Source organism: Hemitrygon akajei, chromosome 12, assembly GCF_048418815.1.
Source record: "Hemitrygon akajei chromosome 12, sHemAka1.3, whole genome shotgun sequence".
Classification (NCBI taxonomy): Eukaryota; Metazoa; Chordata; class Chondrichthyes; order Myliobatiformes; family Dasyatidae; genus Hemitrygon; species Hemitrygon akajei.
In genome coordinates, this window is record NC_133135.1 from 106,974,821 (window position 1) to 106,998,445 (window position 23,625).

At 43.9% G+C, this 23,625-nt stretch overlaps 1 protein-coding gene across 3 annotated transcripts in view; it reads right to left on the reverse strand.

Annotated features, from left to right (window-relative positions):
- Window positions 1-23,625, reverse strand: part of pak4 (p21 protein (Cdc42/Rac)-activated kinase 4) — a 217,866-nt gene that overhangs the window by 132,936 nt on the left and 61,305 nt on the right. The window contains exon 1 of one of the 3 annotated variants that reach the window (XM_073063796.1): window positions 21,676-21,697. The exons of the other annotated variants lie outside the window; for them this stretch is intronic. The gene's annotated coding sequence lies outside the window, so the exon portion shown is untranslated. Of the gene's footprint in view, window positions 1-21,675; window positions 21,698-23,625 lie in introns of those variants that run through there. 3 annotated transcript variants of the gene reach the window in all.

Below are 23,625 nucleotides of genomic sequence, written 5' to 3' on the forward strand. Positions count from 1 at the left end.
ATGAAGTGACCTGAACTGAATCCAATGTTCCAAATGTGGTCTAAACAGGGTTTTCTAGAGCTGCAACATTATCTTGCGGCTCTTGAACCAATGGACAACAATTCTTTTCTTCTTTGCCTCCTCAGAATATTTGTTATGATCGATCACTTGAAGCCGAACACAAGTATAATTGCAAATATAGTGTCATGTAGGGATATGGAGAAACAAGAAGCTAACTTTTATTGAATATAATGAGTTTAATTGCATAATGGTACTGATGCTTTGCAATAGTTCAACTGAGTTTAAATGTTTTGTTGATGATTTTCATTTGTACTCAGTGTCTGAGGCTTCTTGCTTAAGTGTCCAACAATAATCAGCCAGTATTGATGGATTCCAGTTGCCCTGATACCGTTTCTCCATGACCTCAATGTCCTGGTGAAACCTTTCACCGTGCTCGTCACTGACAGCACCAAGATTTGCAGGGAAGAAGTCTAAATGGGAATGCAGAAAATGAATCTTTAGTGACATGTTGCACTTCATGGTTTTGTTTGCTTGAAGCATGTTGTCAACCAGCTGCACGTAGTCTGGTGCTCCGTAGTTGCCAGGAAAAATTTCAACAACATCCTTGAAGGTCTTCCATCTGATTTTCTCTGGTCTCACTAGAAATTCTTGATTTATGGACCAACAAAACTTCCTTAATCTTGGCATCAATTATTCTGCCTTGAATTATGATTTGAAATAACAAATATAGGTGATTTTTTTTTAAATGGTGCGTGATAGGCAAATTTCATGGTGATTTTCATGATCAGTAGCCCAAAATCCATAAGATACTGTACACCCAGAAGTATTCAGGAAGCTCAATCTGTGTTACCCAGTGAACTCAATTGCCCAACTAATGAAGGCAAAGACACCATGTGCCTTTATTCATTGAAAAGTGTTTGAATATTCTCACTCCAATACTCTTTGGGTCAATAAAATAAAACTGAGTTCAATTCAGGATTGTTAAACTTATTCAAAAGCAAAATTATTACTTATACCAAAGCAAAATGCAAAATAAGTGCTGAGTGTTTACAGATACAGACCCTGACAACCCACCAGAAAAGGATATCTAAAATATAAAGAGATTAAATGGACTTTAATTGTCACATGTACATTGAAATATACAGTGAAATGAGTCATTTGTGCAAAATCAAATCAACTAAGTGTCACCATGTTTCCTGCATGGGATACCCACAACTTACTAACCCCAACCTATACGTTTTAGAACGTGGGAGGAAATTGGAGCACCTGGAGGAAATCCACTCAGTCACGGGGAGAACGTACAAACTCCTTACAGAATTGAACCCTGAGGTTACAGCTGGTGCTCTAAAAGTGTTGCACCAATTGCTACGCTACCGTACCACCCCAGAGTGAACAAGATGACATGGATACAAAACCAAATAAAAGAAAGCATAGAGTGAGAGAAATATCTCTTGTGCAAGTTAAAGTTCGGTCAGAGGGCTGTACACTGTGGAATACAACACCAGAGTTAATGATTAAAGCAGGGTTTACATGGTCAGTTGGGAACATGTCAGACTGATTGATGGCAATGGGATGAAAATAATTGGAAAAGGGAGACCACATGGAATTAGGATTACTGTTCATAAGGATGATAAATTACAGTATCTATTTCAGGGAAACGCCTGAATAGTTGTCATAATTTCTGTGAACACACACACACACACACACATTATTTTGCTTGCTGTGTTTGATGAGAAAACATTTCAGAAGTAATTTGAAAATTGCAAAAATTGTTTTGCCAGCACAACTTATGGTATCACCTCAGGGTGGAAGAGCAACACCTTGCATTCCATCTGGGTAGCCTCCAACCTGAAGGCATGAATATCGATTTTTCATTCCGGTAAACTAATTTCCCTCCCCCCCTTCCTCTATTCCCCATTCTGACCTTTTACCTCTTCTCACCTGCCTAGAACTTCCTCCTGGGTCCTCTCCTCCTTCTCTTTCTCCTATGGTCTGCTTTCCTCTCCTAACAGATTCCTTCCTCTTCAGCCTTTGATCTTTCCCACCCTCCTGGCTTCAGTTGTCACCTTCCAGCCATCCTCCTTCCCCTCCTCAAACTTTTTTATTGTCATGTTCCCTTTTCCTTCTCAGTCCTGAAGAAGGGTCTCTGCCCAAAACTTCGACTGTTTATCTGCGCATTTCTTGAGTTCCTGTTGGTCACTGGCAACATAAGCTCTGTGTCACACGGTAAGTGCTGCTCGCACGGAACTGATATCCAGGGTTTCTGGTTTGGGTAGACCCTGACCGATTTCTGGGGGACAACATCCTCGATGCATTTCCAGATGAAGCTTGTGACCCCATCTGTGAATTCAGACATTCTCATCATGAAAGACATTTTATTTGACATCAAAGGAGACCAATTGAGTGGACAGTTTTAAGAATGGCGGCCTCTTGTTTCAGCTTCTGCCTTTACATCAGCAGAAGCAAAATGGAGGAGTTTTCCGGCTTTCCAAACAGTGGGTGGAAGAGCACTTTGTAAGCATTGTGGAAGGCAATGAACACTGAGACGAACTGAAATGAAATATGCCTTTTGATTTTGAGGTTTATATTCCGTGTTTTTGCTTGTTTTTTTGGTACCATTTGTGTGACACTTGTTGCACGTGGGGGAATGGAGGGGTTTGATGTTTTTGTTTCCTGGCTGGCTGTGGGTAAGATGAATTTCAGGGTTGATATACTTTGAACTTTGATCCTATAAAAAACATTTGAGACACTGGCAGTGACTAACACAGACTAAATTTAAATGTTCACATCCAGATCTCGGATGGTGTTTTGCTCTCCAATGCTCAAAGGTCCTGGAACATCTTGGTGGTAACCATGGACACCCCATGTTCCCTCTCCGGCGATGAGGCAGGTACATTTATCATCACAATCATGTGCCATGTTGGCAGGTACATTGGCAACATTAAAAAGACATCCGGACAAGTGCATGGTCCAATTAAAAAAACCACTGAATTTCTATTACTTAGGGAGCGCGATAACATCTGACAGTAGGGATGATGTTGAAATTAGGAGGAGGATTGGCATTGTTAAATGCACTTTCAAGTGTTTGAGCAAGATCCTCAAGAATAACATAATTTCTATTGGTACGAAACTTAGAGTGTTGTGGTGCTGCATTCACATTCATTCCAGAAGAAAGGGGTGTGAAAGACACTATAGAAATTCAAGACGCTTTTTATTTTAATGCTGTGATTTTCTGGCAAAGCTTATTTATCAGGTTATTTTGAGTGTGTTTTATGGAAAATGTGGTTCAGGTGAAATTGGATCCTGTATGTTCCAAAGCAGTCATGGGGTACATCAACAGCCAGACACTCCCAGAGCACATCAGTTGATCGGTACAGAAGCACTCTGAGTAATGCATTTTCCTCGAGTTAAGCTGCTTGGCCACAAATAGAACCATAGGTGACCTGAAATAAAGTCTTCCATTAAGCTGCAGTCTGTATCCATAATCTATACAATAGAATAGATTTTAAATATTAAATGCGAGAGATTCTGCAGATCAACTTACACAAATGTTGTTGGAATTCAGCAGGTCAGGCATCATCTACAGAAAAGAATAAACAGTCGAAGCTGAGCTGAGACTTCTTTAGGACAGAGGGAAGGGGGAAGACATGGGGGGGGGTGTCGGGGAAGGAGGCTGGCTGGAAGGTGATAGGTGAGGCCAGGTGGGTGGGAAAGGTCAAGGGCTGGAGAAGAAAGAATCTGATAGGAGAGGAGAATGGGAACTGGAAGCCACTAGTAAATCCTGTGCTTGGAGTGAGGATGCTCAACAAAGCGGCCCCCCAATATACATCAGGTCTCCCATTTATAGGAGGAGGCCACGCCTTCACCCTTGCCTGGGGATTCGCTTATCACTTGCCAGCTTGAATTCCTTCCCCTCTCCCCACCTTCTTATTCTGGCTTCCAACCCCCCCCCCTTCCTTTCCAGTCAAAATGAAGGGAATCATCCAAAAACGTCAACTGTCTATTCCTCTCTTAATGCTGATTAATCTGTTGGATTCCTCTGACATTTTGTGCGTGTTGCTCTGGATTTCAAATGTTCAGTATCTATAACAGGAAAACCTAAATGACATTTTATTAAAAGAGGAAATATCATTTGCTTATCTTGGAAAGTATTTCAGCTTCCTCCTAAATTGCCATCCTTGGAACAGATCATAAGATATAGGCGTAAAATTAAGCCATTTGGCCAGAGTCTCTCTGCATTTCATCATGGCTGATCCATTTTTCCTCTCAGCCCCAGTCTCCTGCCTTCTCTCCGTATCCCTTCATGCCCTAACTTAAGAAGAATCTATCAACTTCTGCCTTAAATACACCCAATGACTTGGCCTTCGCAGGCACCTGTGGCAACGAATTTCACAGATTCACCACTTTCTGACTACAGAGATTCCACCTCATCTCCGTTCTAAAAGGATACACTTTCTATTCTGAATCTGTCCCCTCTGGTCTTAGACTCCCCCCCCCCCCCCACCACCATAGGAAACATCCTTTCCACATCCACTCTATCGAGGCCTTTCAACATTTAATAGGTTTCAATGAAGTCCCCCTCATTCTTCTAAATTCCAGTAATTATAAGCCTAGAATCACCAACACTCCTCATGACAAGCTTTTCAATCCTGGAATCATTTTTGTGAACCTCCTTTGACCCTCTCCAATGTCAGCACATCCTTTCTGAGAAGGGGGCCAAAACTGCTCACAATATTCCAAGAGAACTGGTGTAACTCATCTACATGCAAAATGCTCAAGAATGCAGCTCATGCTGCCAGCCGGCTCCAGCTGGTTCAAGGAAGAAAGCTGAAAGTATATTAAAAAAATATTTTTCTGGTGCACTTCCTGGAACCCCACAGAGTTTCTCATCCTGTCACACTTTGTACAAAAAGCACCAACCAAAGGGCTTCACGAACTAGACAGCACTTACACACAGTTCCTTACAGTCTGCCTCCTATAACACACTGTGTACTTAAAATGGAAAAAACATTGGAAACAACATTGGAAAAAACATTGCACTGAAAGCAAAATGTATTACAGAATTTCTGCCATCAAGTTACCAAGAGGTGTTAATATAAAATTAAAAACTTAGTTTGAAATTTCCTTTAATGCAGCTTCGTTTTATTTTAGTTGAGCTGGGAGGCAGGAGTTGCACAGGAATTCTTATATTATAAAAGAAAAATTGCAGTTTTTCAAATATATCAGTATTGACCAATTTCTATAATGCAGTTAATTTGATCAACCATTCCAGTTAGCCCCTCCCCACCCATTCTATTACCTCAGTCACTTCACTGTAAACACTTTAAACCACTTTTTATACTGATGTTTACATTGCAAATACAGGCTGGTATTTATGTATTTATGCACGTTTTACTCCAAATCTGTCCTTTAACCTCTAACTTTATTCTTTAATTTTTAACTGTTGAATATGGGTATACTTTATTAGGAGTTTGAAGAGATTTGGCATGTCAACAAATACACTCAAAAACTTCTATAGTTGTACCGTGGAGAGCATTCTGACAGGCTGCATCACTGTCTGGTATGGAGGGACTACTGCACAGGACCAAGAGAAGCTACAGAGGGTTGTAAATCTAGTCAGCTCCATCTTGGGCACTAGCCTACAAAGTACCCAGGATTTCTTTATAGAGTGGTGTCTCAGAAAGGCAGCGTGCATTATTAAGGATCTCCAGCACCCAGGACATGCCCTTTTCTCACTGTTACCGTCAGGGAGAAGATACAGAAGCCTGAAGGCACCCACTCAGCAATTCAGGAACAGCTTCTTCCTCTCTGCCAACCGATTCCTAAATGGACATCGAACTCTTGGACACTACCTCACTTTTTTTTAATATACAGTATTTCTGTTTTTGCACATTGTATTAATCTATTCAATGTACGTAATTGATTTACTTGTTACTTATTTATTTTTCTCTCTGCTAGATTATGTATTGCATTGAACTGCTGCTGCTAAGTTAACAAATTGCATGTCACATGCCGGTGATAATAAACCTGATTCTGCTGTTGCCTTTTGTTGCATATCGCCCCCTGACCAACATACCACAGCTAACTCAATGTTTGTAAATGTACACTCTGTGGTCACTTTATCAGGGACACCTGTACATCTGCTTGCTAAAGCAAATATCATGAGGTAACATGACCAATCATGAGGTAGATAGCAACTCAATGCATAACAGCATGAGACACGGTCAACAGGGTCAGCTGAGGTTCAGACCAAACATCAGAATGGGGAAGAACTGAGATCGAAGTGACTTTGACTTGTTGGTGCCAGTTTGAGTACCTCAGATACTGCTGACCTCCTGGAGTTTTCATTCACAACAGTCTCTAGAGTTTACAGAGAATGGTGTGACAGACAAAAAAAAACATCCATTGAGCGTCAGTTCTGTGGGCAAAAATGTCTTGTTAATGAGGTGAGAGGAGAACAAGCTGACAGGAAAGTGTCAGTAACTCAGACAACCAGCAGAAGACCACAGACACACACTCAATTGCAACTTTATTAGGTACAGGGGAATAATATCCACTTGTTACCCCACCCAATGGCAGAACCACCATCTGTGCAGCATCCCCTTAGACAGGGGGCACCTGTCTAGATTTAGTGCTGAAATTTTAGTAGAGATACAGCCTTCCACCAGTCTGTGCCACCAAATTACCCATGTGACCGATTAACCTACTAACCTGTACACCTTTAGGCTGTGGGAGGAAAGCAGAGCACCCGGAGAAAACGCAAACAGTCATGGGGAGAATGTACGAACTCCATACACAAAGCAGCAGGAACCTACTGGCAAATTAGCTGCCCTGTTCAGATTCTGAGCAATGCCCCATTAGATCTCACATTCTAAGTACACTGCCCACTATGTTGGAAAAAAAAATTGTGCCAACGGTAAAAGCAAGCAAATAACATTCAGAACTGAAGATCACAAGTGAGTCCACAGCCACGAAGCCAGTCATCGCTGCAGCTGATTCAGAGATCCTGAATCCCGACGAAGGGTTTTGGCCTGTAACGTCAACTGTACTCTTTTCCCAGAACACATCCCTGAGGCACACTACTGGTCACCGACCTCCATGCAGAATATGACCCATCTACAACCACTCTTTGCCTTCTATGGGCAAGCCAGTTCTGGATCCACAAAGCAATGTCCCCTTGGATCCCATGCCTCCTTACTTTCTCAATAAGCCTTGCATGGGGTACCTTATCAAATGCCTTGCTGAAATCCATATACATTACATCTACGGCTCCACCTTCATCAACATGTTTAGTCACATATTCAAAAAATTCAATCAGATTTGTAAGGCACGACCTGCTTTTGACAAAGCTATGCTGACTATTCCTAATCATATTATGCCTCTCCAAATGTTCATAAATCCTGCCTCTCAGGGTCTTCTCCATCAACTTACCAACCACAGAAGTAAGACTCACTGGTCTATAATTTCCTGGGCTATCTCTACTCCCTTTCCTGAATAAGGGAACAACATCAGCAACCCTCCAATCCTCCGGAACCTCTCCCGTCCCCATTGATGATGCAAAGATCATTGCCAGAGGCTCAGCTATCTCCTCCCTTGCTTCCCACAGTAACCTGGGATACATCCCATCTGGTCCCAGTGACTTATCCAACTTGATGCTTTCCAAAAGCTTCAGCACATCCTCTTCCTTATATCTACATGCACAAGCTTTTCAGTCTGCTGCAAATCATCCCTACAATCACCAAGATCCTTTTCCGTACTGAATACTGAAGCAAAGTATTCATTAAGTACCTCTGCTATCTCCTGAAGTTCCATACCCACTTTTCCACTGTCAAACTTGATTGGTCCTATTCTCTCACATCTTACCCTCTTGCTCTTCACATATTCATAGAATGCCTTGGGGTTTTCCTTAATCCTGTCCACCAAGGCCTTCTCATGGCCCCTTCTGGCTCTCCTAATTTCATTCTTCAGCTCCTTCCTGCGAGCCCTATAATCTTCTAGATCTTTATCATTACCTAGTTTTTTTGAACCTTTCGTAAGCTCTTTTTTTCTTCTTGACTAGATTTACAACAGAGATTGTATACCACAGTTCCTGTACCCTACCATCCTTTCCCTGTCTGGAATATACCTCTGCAGAACCCCACGCAAATATCCCCTGAACATTTGCCACATTTCTTCCATACGTTTCCCTGAGAACATCTGTTTCTAATTTATGTTTCCAAGTTCCTGCCTGATAGCTTCATATTTCCCCTTACTCCAATTAAACGTTTCCCTAACTCTGTTCCTATCTCTCTCCAATGCTATGGTAAAGGAGACAGAATTGTGATCATTAGGAGATAGAATTGTGTGTATTGATTCAGGGACCCGTTAGTTGCAGACCACAGCTTCAGATAACCTCAGCCCACACAGCAAACAGCCTGCCACAGCTGGCTTCAGGAGGCACGCGAAGTGTGTGGGCGGGACCCCCACAGGCTGTCGACAGCCAGTGATTATCCATGCAGAGTGCCTGCTGGCACTTTGTTGAGGGCGGGAATGTATTTAGCAGAAACACATACCCAATGGCAAATGGTCTACTAAAATTCACAGTCAACCTCATTATACCTGGCAACTTGAGCTTTTCATTCCAGAAAATTGCCATTCCTTTTTCTCAGTTCCCCTGTTTCTGCCGCATATGCTCACAGGATGAGGTTTCTCATTCCACACTGAGATGTCCGCCTTCTTGAAAGTAAGGGGCTTTCCTTCCTCCATTATCAACGCTGCCCTCACCCACATCTCTTCCATTTCACGCATCTCTCACTGCCACACTAGGAAAAGGGTTCCCTTGTCCTCACCTACCATCCTACAAGCTTCCATTTCCAGCACATAATTTTCCGTAACTTCTGCCATCTCCAACAGGATCCCAACAGCACTTCTTTCCCTCCCCCCCCCCCCCATTTCTGCAAGGATTGTTCCCTACATCATTTCTTTGCCAAATCATCCCTCCCCACTATCCTCCCTTCTGGTACTTATTCTTACAAGTGGACAAGTATCACACCTGCTCCTACACCTCTTCTCTCACTACCATTCAGGACCTCAAACAGTCCTCCCAGGTGAAGCAACACTTCCATCTGTGGATCTTTTAGGGTCATTACTGTATCCTGTGCTCCCGCTGCGGCCTCCCGTTTATTGGTGAGACCAGACATAGATTGGGAGACTGCTTCACTGTCTGCCACAAAAAGCAGAATTTTCGGTGACCACCCACTTCAATTTTACTTCCCATTCTGACATATCAGTCCATTGCCTCCTCTACTGCCATAATGAGGCCACACACAGGTTGGAGGAGCAACATCTTATATTCCGTCTGGCTAGCCTCCAACCTGATGGCATGAACGTCAATTCTCCCATGGTCTTCTATCCTCTCCTAGCAGATTCCCCCTTCTCCAGCCTTCTTCACCAATCAACTTTCCAGCTCTTTACTTCACCCCTCCCCCTCTCCTGGTTTCACCTATCACTTGCCACTTGTACTTTTTCCTCCCCTCACCTTCTTATTCTGATTTCTCCCCCCTTTCTCAGTCCCAAAGAAGGGTTTTGGCCTGAAACATTGACAGTTTTCCATAGCTTTTCCATAGCTACTGCCTGGCCTGCCGAGTTCCTCCAGCATTTTAAGTGTGATGCTCCAGATTCTTTGAGTATAGCCTTCACAATCTGTCGACCATGTTAATAGCTAAAAAGTTCAAACAGAAGAGTAGCTTTTTTGATGTGAACTTTGTAGGAGAATTGGGCACAATGGTAGCACTGCAATTAGGATGTTGCTATTGCAGCCTGGGCCGTCAGAGTTCAGAGTTCAATTCCGAAGTCATTGAGTCATAGAAAAGTGGAGCACAGAAACAGGCTCCTAGTCCACTCCGAAACATTTAAAATAGCTACTCCCATCAATCTGCACCGGGACCAGAGCCCTCTATACCTCTACCACCCACGTACCTCGCCAAACATTGGAGATGAGCTCGCGTGCACCACTTGCACTGCCATCTGTAAGTAGTCAGTACACTCTCCCCGTGGAGCATGCGGGTTTGCCTTGGTGCTCCAGGTTCCTCCCAGTGTCCAGTGATGTAGCAGGTAGGTTAAGTTGTTCCGTAATCAGGTTAGGATTAAAAATTGGGGTTGACGGGGGTTGTTGGGGTGGCACAGCTCGAAGAACTAGAGGAGCTTACTTTGTGCTGTATCACTAAATAAAAAATAAAGCTTAGCACTGTAACAACCTGATATTATTATTCAACTTTCTTAAGTGCTATGTTTCTGAAATCTAGGAGTGCAATTACAACACACTGAAATAAATACTTGGGTGACAGGGTGGAGAGGCGTCTCTACCAAAGGAGATGTAAGGTGCTCCTTCCCTCCACTAGCCTACAAGTCACCCTTGGGCAAGTGTAGCACCAATTTAGCTACCCCCCACCCCGATCAGGGTCACGTGAAGCCATGGGAGCAGGTGGTGGATGGTTGTTTGAGTAGCCGGTGCAGATCACAAGTCCTGGTTATGTGACCACTGGCGCCAGGCAGGCAACCTCTTAAGAGTATTGATAATGTCTGAGGTCATCGTCTTGTGAAGACACTGCCCAGAAGAAAGCAATGCAAACTAGTTTGGTAGAAAAATATGCCAAGAACAATCATGGCCATGGAAAGACCATGATCCCCAATGTCATATGACATGGCACATATTGATGATGAAATAAATATTCCCTGCAAGTTATTTTAAAATCACCCAATGAGAGGTTTAATATTCATCCACAAACATAAGAAAATCTGCAGATGCTGGAAATCCAAAGCAACACATATAAAATGCTGGAAGAACTCAGCAAGTCAGGCAGCATCTATAGAAAAGACTTAACAGTCAAGGTTTCAGGCTGAGACCCTTCTTCAGGACCGAGAAAGAAGGGGGAAGATGTCTGAGTAAGAAGTTGGCAGTGGGGAGGGGAAAGAGGCTAGCTGGAAATCTCAAATTTCTGGGATGCATTCTAACAATGCTAAGGGCTGAACTGAACATTTTTGAAGCTTCTGACAGAATGGATGGTGATGTTTCCCCAGGGAGACAGTCCAAACACCAATGCAATAGTTACAAATAAAAAGTTGCTGTAATTATTAACCTAGCATTGTTCTCGCTACTTGAATGAGATACAAAATATTTAATTGTATTTAAACACAGGATACAAGGTTCATACACAAGGCTGATGCTTCAACTTCAAACTTCATAGTTCCGTTGTATAATAATTTATTCAGATTACCCCCTTTAGATAAACCAATTCCCCAAAATAATTTAAATCAGCTTTACTTAATAATTGCATCCAATCAACTTATACTCAGTGGCCATTTTATCAGGTATTTCCTTTTTCGGAAGCCTTGCCACTGATTTAATTACGTGGCAAACTTAGTGCATTGGCTCAATGGATCAAGGTCTGCATCTCTATCCTATTTATGAGTTAATCCAGGCAAAATTCCAGACCACAACACACGAACTTCGCCACACAGGCAAACAACTAAGATATTTCCTCCCTACATCACAACTGAGTTTCCGAAATGACAACCAATCAGCTGATCGATAAAAACCAAGCATTCAGAGGACACACCACATTCAACAGCACACTTCTGATGTCTCCTCTTATGGTGATGAAACTTTTGCAAGACCAGAGAACAACTCAATCCAACCATCAACCACCCGAGCTAGGCACTGTCTGAATTATTTCTGCAGGAACAGCAGTTGAAATGCACAGCATGTCAGGCAGCACCAGGGAAGCGAAAAAACAGAATTACATTTTGTTGCTTTTTATTTAAACCAGTCATTTTCGATTTTAACTGGAAAGGATGGATCCGAAATTGTGAAATTTACTGCTGTGGGATCTAACCCGCCTGGTTCGGAGTGGAGAAACTGTTCCTTGAGTTTGCATCGGGCCTTTTTAGAGCTGTGTAAGAAGCTGAAAGGGAGTACGATACAGAATTGAAGTGCCATGCATCGAGAAGCTCACTGTCAACCTTTCAGGGTGAACAGGGGTGATTCCCAATTCTGGAGAGTACACTGTGAACAATGAGGGCAGTTCATCACAAGTGAGAATAGATGGGTACTGGTTTCGAAACAACAAATTTGCCAGGAGAGGCTAAGAGTCTAAACCATTTCATTTTAACCTTGGGACAGCAACCTCCAAGAAGACCACATCCTTGCCGTAGGGTTTGGAGGCTTGTATGCCTCAATGACCCAGTGAGAGACATTTGCGGGAGTCAGGGCTTTATGGATTGGCTCTTGGTAAGGTCACCCATGCCAAACAGGCCAAAGGCTAGTGGCCCACCGGTCCTCCAGGTTCAGTTGGGGGGGGGGGGGGGTCAGCTCAAGGCTAACAACCCTGACAGGTCAAACAAAATTGTTACGGAAACAGCAGTGAAGAATCCTTCCACATCTGAGTGTGACGGTATTCCTGAATCTCCACCTGGGACTTGTATGACTGAGAGGAAACTACTGACACAATGAAGGAAGCCCTGAATACTGCCAGAGATAGCAGACCTTCATTGCTGCCCTAAAATTCAGTGACGTAATGGGCAATAAGTATTGGCTGGGACAGGAAAGTTAACATGTCGAGTAGATTTCTCTTCCTTTTGTTTTGATTTTAAGCTGCACTACAAACCAGCTCAATTGTGAAGTGCTGTCAGACCAGGGAATCAAGCCATATTCCCAACGTCTGATATTCCTTTAACTGCCCAGAGGGAGCTTGGCACACTAACTGAGCATAGAGTTAGTTCCTCCTTCATTAACCACATGAGTGGCAAACCCTGCCCCTTTCCATTCAATGTCATCAGGTTGGAAAATTATTCAGTTCTGAAACAGAATTTGTGACAGGCTGCAACCATCCAAAAGAACACAAACAACCACAAGAGTGTCGGTGCGAGCAGCGGAGCGGGAGTAAGGAGTGCTCGTGATCGACATACGACTGGAGATCGGAGGATCAGCCATTGTAGGTAGGCCGAGACCCTCGGACCTACCTGGAGAGTACCTGAGGAGGAAGGTAAAGCTGCGCAAGCACGGGTGACATCAGCGGTGAGCGCGGGCTTTAAAAAGCGACCCACTTTCAGGAGCGGGCAGCGGAGTGCGCAGGAGCAGAGTGCTGGGCTTTGGCTCAGCAGGCTTCGGCGCAAGAGGACTTTGGCAAGAAGCCTGCTTTTCATTTATTCTGACTAATCTGGGATCAGGTAATGGGGGAGACGGTCAGAGCAGTGGTGTGCTCCGTATGCAGTATGTGGGAGGTCAGGTGACCACACCTGCAATAGGTGCATCCAGCTGCAGCTCCTATCAGACCGAGTTAGGGAATTGGAGCAGGAGCTGGATGAACTACGGATCATTCAGGAGGCAGAGGCAGAGATAGATAAGAGTTATCGGGAAGTAGTCACACCGAAAAGACAGGAGGTAGGCAAATGGGTGACAGTCAAGAGAGGCAGGGGGAGCAGACAGAGAGAGAAGAGCACCCCTGTGGCCGTTCCCATCAAAAATAAGTATACCGTTTTGGATACTGTTGGTGGGGATGACCTACCAGGAACAAGCTGCAGTGGTCCTGTCTCTGGCACTGAGGTTGGACCCTTGACTAGGAACGGGAGGAAGGAAGAGAAGAGAGCGGTATTGATAGGGAATTCTATAGTCAGGGGGGCGGATAGGAGATTTTGTGGGGAAGATCGGGAGTCTCGGATGGTATGTTGCTTCCCTGGTGCCGGGGTCCGAGACATCTCAGATCGGGTGCAGGTTATTCTCGAGAGGGAGGGCAAGAATCCAGATGTTGTGGTCCATGTAGGGACCAATGACGTGGGTAGGATGAGTGAGGGGGTCCTGCGTAGGGAGTTCAGGGAGTTAGGTGCGAAGCTGAAGAGCAGGACCTCCAGGGTAACAATCTCAGGATTGCTACCTGTGCCATGTGCGAGTGAGGCAAGGAACAGGAGGATTATAAAGATTAATACATGGCTGAGAGGATGGTGCAGGAGGGAGGGCTTCAGGTTTGTAGATAATTGGGCCTTGTTCCAGGGAAGGTGGGATCTGTTCCGAAGGGATGGTTTACACCTGAACTGGAGCGGTACTAACATTCTTGCAGGGAAGTTTGCTAGAGCTTCTTGGGGGGGTTTAAACTAAATTTGCAGGGGGCGGGGATCCAGAATGTGAGAGAGGATAGCGAGAGGAAGAATAAAGGACAGGTGGGGACTACACGGTTCTGGAATATTAAGTGTGTAGTAGAGGAAGGTGGGGCGGAACAAGTGATAAGGAGGACTCGTGTACAGAGGGATGGTCTGATGGAACATGGAGTTAAATGTGTTGAAAGAATAAGTAAATGTAGGAAGGACAACAAAATTCTAGGGGCGTATAGCCCGATGGGAGTTCGGGGAGCTGGGTTAAGCACAATAGGCAGCGATTCAAACAGAGAGAGGAGAACTGGGTTAAAAATTCTATATCTGAATGCACAAAGTGTCAGGAATAAGGCGGATGAGCTTGAAGCCCAGGTGCGAATGGGTAACTATGATGTTGTTGGGATAACGGAGACGTGGCTGCAGGGAGATCAGACCTGGGAAATGAATGTACAAGGGTATACGTGCTATCGTAGGGACAGAAATGTGGGCAGAGGGGGTGGGGTGGCCCTGTTGGTGAGGAATGAGATTCAGTCCTTTGCAAGGGGGGACATAGGGTCAGGAGAAGTAGAGTCTGTGTGGATAGAACTGAGGAACAGTAAGGGCAAAAGGACCCAAATGGGTGTTGTCTACAGGCCACCAAACAGTAGCATGGATATTGGGTGCAAGTTGAATAGGGAGTTAACATTGGCATGTGGCAAAGATAATGTCGCAGTAGTTATGGGGGATTTCAACATGCAGGTGAACTGGGAGAATCAGGTTGGTGCTGGACCACAGGATAGGGAGTTTGTAGAGTGCCTACGGGATGCATTCCTGGAACAACTTGTACGAGAGCCGACCAGGGACAAGACTATTCTGGATTTAGTGTTATGTAATGAACAGGATTTGATAAGCGATCTTGCAGTAAAGGAGCCATTAGGAGGTAGTGATCACAATATGATAAGCTTTTATCTGCAATTTGAGAAGGATAAGGGCAGCTCGGAGGTGTCAGTGTTGCAGATGAACAGGGGAAACAATGGAGCCATGAGGGAGGAGCTGGCCAAAGTTGACTGGACGGATAGCCTAGCAGAAAAGACAGTGGAACAGCAATGGCAGGTATTCTTGGGAATAATGCACAAGATGCAAAATCAGTTCATCCCCCCAGAGAAGGAAGGATTCAAAGGGGGGAAAGAGGCCTCAGTGGTTGACAAAGGAAGTCAGAGACTGCATAGCATTAAAAAAAAAGGAAGTATGACAGAGCTAAGGTGAGTGGGAGGACAGATGATTGGGAAGTTTTTAAGGAACAACAGAACTTAACTAAAAAGGCAATACGGGGAGAAAAAATGAGGTACGAACGCAAGCTAGCCAGGAATATAAAGGAAGATAGCAAAAGCTTTTTTAGGTATGTGAAGAGAAAGAAGATAGTTAAGAACAATGTTGGGCCTTGAAGAATGAATTGGGTGAAATTGTTATGGGAAACAGAGAAATGGCAGAAGAATTTAATGAGTACTTTAGATCTGTTTTCACTAAGGAAGACACAAGCAATCTCCCAGATGTATGGATGGGCCAAGGACATAGGGTAACAGAGGAAATGAAACAGATTGACATTCGGAAGGAAACGGTGATGAGAAGACTGATGGGACTGAAGGCTGACAAATCCCCAGGTCCAGATGGTCTGCATCCTAGGGTACTAAAGGAGGTGGCCCTGGAAATTGCGGGTGCATTGGTAATCATTTTCCAATGTTCCTTAGATTCAGGATCAGTTCCTGAGGATTGGAGAATGGCTAATGTTATCCCACTTTTTAAGAAAGGAGGGAGGGAGAAAACAGAGAACTATCGACCTGTCAGCCTGACATCGGTGGTGGGGAAGATGCTAGAGTCCATTATTAAGGATGAAATAGTGGCATATCTAGATAGCAGTGATAGGATTGGGCTGAGCCAGCATGGATTTTCCAAGGGTAAATCATGCTTGACTAATCTGTTGGAGTTTTTTGAGGATGTAACCAGGAAGTTAGACGGGGGAGATACAGTGGATGTAGTGTACCTCGATTTTCAGAAGGCATTTGATAAGGTCCCACATAGGAGATTGGTGGGTAAAATCAAAGCTCAGGGCATCGGGGGGAAGGCATTGACATGGATAGAAAACTGGTTGGCAGATAGAAAGCAAAGGGTAGCGATGAATGGGTGTTTCTCGGAATGGCAGGTGGTGACTAGTGGGGTGCCACAGGGCTTGATATTGGGACCACAGCTGTTTACCATTTACGTTAACAATTTGGATGAAGGCATAGAAAATAACATCAGCAAATTTGCTGATGATACTAAGCTGCGTGGCAGTGTGACATGTGATGAGGATGTTAGGAGAATTCAGGGTGACTTGGATAGGCTGGGTGAGTGGGCAGATACTTGGCAGATGGTGTTTAATGTGAATAAGTGTGAGGTTATCCACTTTGGGAGTAAGAACAGGAAGGCAGATTATTATCTGAACGGTATAGAGTTGGGTAAGGGAGAAATACAAAGAGATCTCGGAGTCCTTGTCCATCAGTCACTGAAGGTGAATGAGCAAGTGCAGCAGGCAGTGAAGAAGGCTAATGGAATGTTGGCCTTTATTACAAAGGGAATTGAGTACAAGAGCAAGGAAATCCTCTTGCATTTGTACAGAGCCCTGGTGAGACCACACCTGGAGTATTGTGTACAGTTTTGGTCTCCAGGGTTAAGGAAGGACATCCTGGCTGTAGAGGAAGTGCAGCGTAGATTCACGAGGTTAATTCCTGGGATGTCTGGACTGTCTTACGCAGAGAGGTTAGAGAGACTGGGCTTGTACACGCTGGAATTAAGGAGATTGAGAGGGGATCTGATTGAAACATATAAGATTACTAAGGGATTGGACAAGATAGAGGCAGGAAATATGTTCCAGATGCTGGGAGAGTCCAGTACCAGAGGGCATGGTTTGAGAATGAGGGGTAGGTCATTTAGGACAGAGTTAAGGAAAAACTTCTTCTCCCAGAGAGTTGTGGGGGTCTGGAATGCACTGCCTCGGAAGGTAGTGAAGGCCAATTCTCTGGATGCTTTCAAGAAGGAGCTTGATAGGTATCTTATGGATAGGGGAATCAAGGGATATGGGGACAAGGCAGGAACCGGGTATTGATAGGAATTGATCAGCCATGATCTCAAAATGGCGGTGCAGGCTTGAAGGGCCGAACGGTCTACTTCTGCACCTATTGTCTATTGTCTATCAGTAGGATTAAAACTATTGTCTTTTAAAACCTTCAGAAGCATGCATCAAATCAAATGGGTGTTTATGTTTCTACTACAGCTGTTACACAGTCTGAAGAGGGTAGGGGTTAGACCAGTTTTGTTCCCGCCTCTGAAAGGCTCAAATGCTTGTTACACAAGCAAAAATTAAAATTGTAAGTGCCTCTCTGTGTCATACCTAGTCTTACAGTGCTTGCTCACCGTTGAAAGGAATGAAGAGGCTGAGTGAAGTACAGAAATCTGAAGAGTCTGATTGCATAGACAGTGAAAGCTGTATTGAAGACTCAATCAAAATTGAGCCAAGCCCTCCCGATGGCGAATTCTCCAAGGTATCAACTTCTTCCCACCCCCAGCCTTGGATTGACATTCAGTGGCCACTTTATTAGACACACATTTCTACAGATGAACAGTGGTGAGCATTCTCACTGGTTGCATCACTGGCTAGTATGGGAGTGAGGGAGGTCACTGCACAGGACCGGAAAAGCTGCAGAAAGTAGCAAACTCTGCCATCCCCATCATGGGCAATGAGGAAATCTTCAAAAGCAGATGCCTTGAAAAGGTGGCATCTCTTATCAAGACCACCCCCACCCCCCCCCCCCCCACCAATCACCCAAGACACGTCCTCTTCTCACTGCTACCATCAGGGAGGAGATGTAGGCGCTTGAAAGCACACTCTCAACATTTGAGGAACACACAGATGCTGCCTGGCCTGCTGAGTTCCTCCAGCATTTTGTGTGTGTTGCTTGGAGTTCCAGCATCTGCAGATTTTCTCTTGTCTGTGACTCAACATTCAATTTCTGAATGGGCAGTGAACCCGTGACCACTATCTCACTATTTTTCCTCTCTTTTTGCACTACTTATTTAATTTATTATACACACACACACACACACACACACACACACATACATTTCTCATTGTAATTTATAGCTTTTTTATGTATTGCAATGTACTGCTGCCGAAAAACAAATTTCACACCATATGTCAGTGATATTAAACCTGATTCTGATTCTAAAGTCTGCAAAGATCAAGAAACACAAACCAATTACTGGCAATGCACATCCCCCCAAATAGTACAAATACTTACCAGTGCCACGTTTTTCAAATTTTACTACAAATAAGATCACTGATCTCAAGTGTTAACTACATTGCTTCAAGGTGATTCATTTCCAACATTCAAATGTGCTTCTCAAATCAAAGCAGAACTACATTAGACCAACTTTATCCAGTGCAAGCAAGAGGTCATCAACCTGAACGTCAAATCCATTTCCTTCTTTGCAGATGCAATTTGACCTGACCAATGTTTACAAATTTTCTGCTTTGGGTTCTGATGCTGTGCTCTCTAGACACAGAGTCTATTACACTGCTGTTGTTCTTGCTCTATTCATAGACATACTGGCTCTTGTCAGTTCTCTTGCAATCCTGATGAAAATGCTGCCAGTTATTTGCAGTGTGTAAGCTGCGGAGTTCAGAAAGTAATGGAAACATGATCTGGTACATGGCAGACTGCATTGGAAAGAGAAACAGGAGATGGGCGAGTTCTGCTGAAAAACATTTTTAAAGATTGTCTATCAAAGGCAAAACACGTTCTCAGAAGCCTCAGCAACTATACTGGGAGAGAAGCTTTGCTAACAGACGACATGGAGGAGTTAAACAGTGTAGATGCCTTCAAGTGAACTAGTTCAAAGTAAACTTATTATCAAAGTACGTATATGTCACCATATACTACCCTGAGATTCATTTTCTTGAAGGCATTCACAGTAGAACAAAGAAGTACAACAGAATCAATGGAAATATAAACAAAGACTGACAAACAATGTGTAAAAAATCTGTGCAAATACAAAAAATTATAATATTGAGAACATGAGCTTAGAGTTCTTGAAAGTGTTGAGTCTACAGGTTATGGAATCAGCTCAGAGCTGAGGTGAGTGGAATTATCCACTTCAGTTCAGCAGCCTGATGGTCGAACTGCTCCTGAGCCTAGTGATGTGGGACCTGAGGCTCCTCTACCTGCTCATGTGAAGAAAGAAATTAGTTCATTTATAAGGTCAGGAGGATATTTTTTGTGTAAAGCATAGATGCTGGAATGGACAATGAACCAAAAAAGGCTTTTTGATGCTGTATTTTTATGTGACCTAAGAATTAACTCAGAGAATTAGCAGGAGGAGGAGGAAGAGAGAGAATTGAAAGCAGTTAAATGTAAAACAGGATCGCTTGAACAACAGTAGGTTAACAGCACCGTCTGATGACACATTGGATCCTTAAACACAAAAAAGTCTGTAGATGCTAGAAATGTTATTTTAACTTGTTATAACAATAAAATACTGAGTATTTCATTCTCTTTCTGCCATGAACCAGATCAGATTTTCACTATTTTCTGAACCCAAGAACCTAAAAGTGTGCAAATAATTGGCAAAGTTTTCATCAGGATTACGAGAGAACAAAAAAAAGCCAGTATGTTATTATACAATAATAATAAACCTGTTATTTTCTGTAAATTTAAAATTTACATGGATGTTGCCTAGTCTGGAAGACCTGAGTTAGGAGGAAAGATTGAATAGGTTCAGACTTTATTATTTGGAACATAGAAGACGGAAGGGAGATTTGATAGGGGTATACAAAATTAAGAGGGGTATAGATAGGGTAAATGCATGCAAGCTTTTTCCACTGAGGTTGGGTGGGACTTCAACCAGAGGTTATGGGTTAAGAGTGAAAGGTGAGAAGTTTAAGGGGAACACGAGGGGAAACTTCTTCACTCAGAGGGTGGTGAGAGTGTGGAACAAGCTGCCAGCACAAGTGGTGCATGCAAGTTCGATTTCAACTTTTAAGAGAAGTTTGGATAGGTACATGGATGGTAGGGATATGGTTCTGGTGCAGGTTAACGGGACTAGGCAGTTTAAATGGTTCAGCATGGACTAGATGGGCCAAAGGGCCTGTTTCCGTGCTGTACTTCTCTATGATTCAATGAACACGCAAAAATGCTGGAGGAACTCAGCAGGTCAGGGAGCATCTATGGAGTGGAATAAACAAAAATAAGCCTGTTATGTTCTGTAAAAGAAAACACAATTTGCTGTGTGATGGAAGCTTCCTATTTCAATCTTAGGAAAGTTTGAAACAGATGGCTGTGCACCTGCCAGGCAGATGGCTGGCCTGGCACAGCCTCAGAATAGAAGGACGTTGCTTTAGAACAGAGATGTGGAGGAATTTCTTTAGCCCAAGGGCATTGAATCTGTGGAATTCATTGCCACAGACGGTTGTGGAGACCAAGTCATTGGATGTATTTAAAGCAGAAGTTAATAGGTTCTTGCTTAGTCAGGGCATCAAAGGTTACAGGGAGAAGGCAGGAAAATAGGGTTGGGAGAGATAATAAATCAGCCATGATGGAACTGTAGAGCAGAATTGATGGGCCAAATGGCCTATTTCTGCTCCTATGTCGCATGGTCTTATGGCAACCTGCTTAAAGTTAGCTCTAATCATGGTGGGGGAAAAAACAATCACATTCATGATCTGTAAATTAGCCTTCAAATACATGAAATAGAGCAGTAAGTTGCAAATGTCAAGGTCACATAACCAGATAATATTCAGAACAATTGCTACTTCTTGAATAAGAAATGTGTACCATGTTAAAGCATTAGGAAGTTCACTTCCTGTTGTGTTGGTTTAAAAGTTCATCCACACCACTCAGACAATTCAGTTTAATCGTCATTCAGCCATACATGACCACTCATGAATACAGCCACACGAGACAGCGTTACTCCAGTGCAAAACACAGTACCAACAGTCACACACAGTAACAAAGCACACGTAGCACGTATAAGCTAGAAAGATACAGCTACACAAAAAACAGAGACCAAACTCAAGCCACCCAATGCCACTTAAAATCACCAGACGATCACAAAAGAGCTTATATTCTGCCAAATGAACACCGGGTGGGCACACCAACTTCAGCGCCTCTCTCCTGGTGGCTGTAACCAGGCGAATATGGCCTGAGGCCCAGTCAATCAAATGCCACAGGAATCTGCAGTCCACCACAATTGAGAGTGAATACTAGTGAGGGTGGGCAGCACCAACTCCAGCCTGGATGCTGCTCCACAGCACTCACAGTGCAGCACACCAGCTCCAATGCCCCTCTCCTGGGCAGCTGTAAACTGGCAACACCATGGCTTGAGGCCCAGTCCTTCCTACGACCAAGGCCACGCAGAACCCTAGCCATCCACCCCTGCTCTCTGCCAGTAAATCGGCAAATGGAACTTGCGGCATACCACATTAACAATATCCAAAAGGGTCTTGCAATCACAATAAAAGTAACCAAGACAGCAACTCACTATTAGACTGTACGCCTCCTTCGACTCAGGCTGCAGCACGATGCACAGCCCCTTCATTTTCTCTGGCAACAAGCAACTTGGGTGGAGCTGCAGTACTGTGTCCTTAGTGTATAGCAGGATCTTAAATTCATTTAAAATATGTTTAAATACGACAGTAGCACCTTTTCTTGATCCTATAGAAGCTGCTGTGACCAAATATACTGCCAACTTCCCAGACAGGTAAGTTTGAACAAGTCACCTACAGAATGGCAGGGCAGTATTTCCTCTGCAACACAAAACCAATACTGGCGAAGATCTTCCCACCCATGTAAGAGTGTTCAACGATGAAGCATCACTGACGTGGCTTATTCTCAGAATTGGCTCTCTAGAAGAGAGGGAAAAGAGTGGCCCTTTATTATCTCTTAAACACATTTCTTATGATAAACACAAGAGATTCTGCAGATGCTGAGAATCCAAAGCAACACAGACACAAATTGCTGGAAGAAATCAGGTCAGGCAGCATCTATGGAAGTGAATAGATGGTCATCGTTTCAGGACAAGACCCTTCCTCAGGACTGAGAAAGAAGGGGTGGGAAAGGTCAAGGGCTGGAAAAGAAATAATCTGACAGGAGAGGAGAGTGGACCATGGGAGAAAGGGAAGGAGCAGGGGACCCAGGGAAGGTGTCAGGCAGGTGAGAAGAGGACAGAGTGGGGAAAAGGGGAGGGGGAGGGGATTATTTTCCCCCAAACAGAAGGGAAATTGATATATGTGCCATTAGGTGGAGACTACCCAAACAAAATACAAGGTGTTGCTCCTCCATCCTGAGGGTGGCCTCATTGTGGCACATTGACTAACATGTTGGAACAGGAATGGGAACCGGAATTAAAATGCCTGGCCACTGGTAGTCCTGCTTGTGGTGGACTGCACGGAGTATGCTCGATGGAATGGCCTGCCAATTGATGAAGGGTCTAACCAATTTTTTTTATGATGTTGGCAAGGGTAAATTGACTGCCAAAGTACTGCAAGAATTACTTCAGTGCTGCGATGCTGACAAGGAGTGCTGAGAGAGGAGAGTGAAAATATATTAATAGAAACATAGAAAAACCTACAGCACAATACAGGCCCTTCGGCCCACAAAGTTGTGCCAAACATGTCCCCAACTTAGAAATTACTAGGCTTCCCTATAGCCCTCTAAGCTCCATGTTCCTATCTAAAAGCCTCTTAAAGACCCTATTGTATCCGCCTCCACCACCGTTGCTGGCAGCCCATTCCACGCACTCAACACTCTCTGAGTAAAAAACTTACCCCTGACATCTCCTCTGTACCTACTCTCCAGCACCTTAAACCTGTGTCCTCTTGTGGCGACCATTTCAGCCCTGGGAAAAATGCTGTTGTTTAAAGTTGAAAAGTTAGCATCTTTCAGACCTGGTACACTTAATCTTTAAAGAGAGATCTAAACAGCAAAGTATTTTAGTGTAGGTGATAAGTTATTCAAAGTGTTGGGTGGAGAGACGTCTCTACCAAAAGAGGTGAAAGGCACTCCTTCCCTCCGCTAGCCTGCAGGTCACCCTCAGACAAGGGGTAGCACCTGCTTAGCCCACTACCGCCAATCAGGGTCACGTGAAGCCCTGGGAGCAGGTGGTGGATAGTCATATGAGCAGGTGGTGTATATCACAAGTCCTGGTTATATGACCACTGACACAAGGCAGACAATCTCTAATGAGTATTGATAATGACTGGAGTCACCCATCTTGTAAAGACACTGCTCAGAAGGAGGCAATGGAAAACCACTTCTGTTGAAGAATTTGCCAAGAACAATCACGATCCTGAAAGGACAATGGTTGCCAACGTCATAAAACAGCACATGATAATGATGATGACGATGATGACAAGTTATTCAAAAGTAGTAAACCCTTTAAAGTTGTCAAACTGTTAAGAACTCATCTTTTCTCTTCTACCTCATCTTCTTA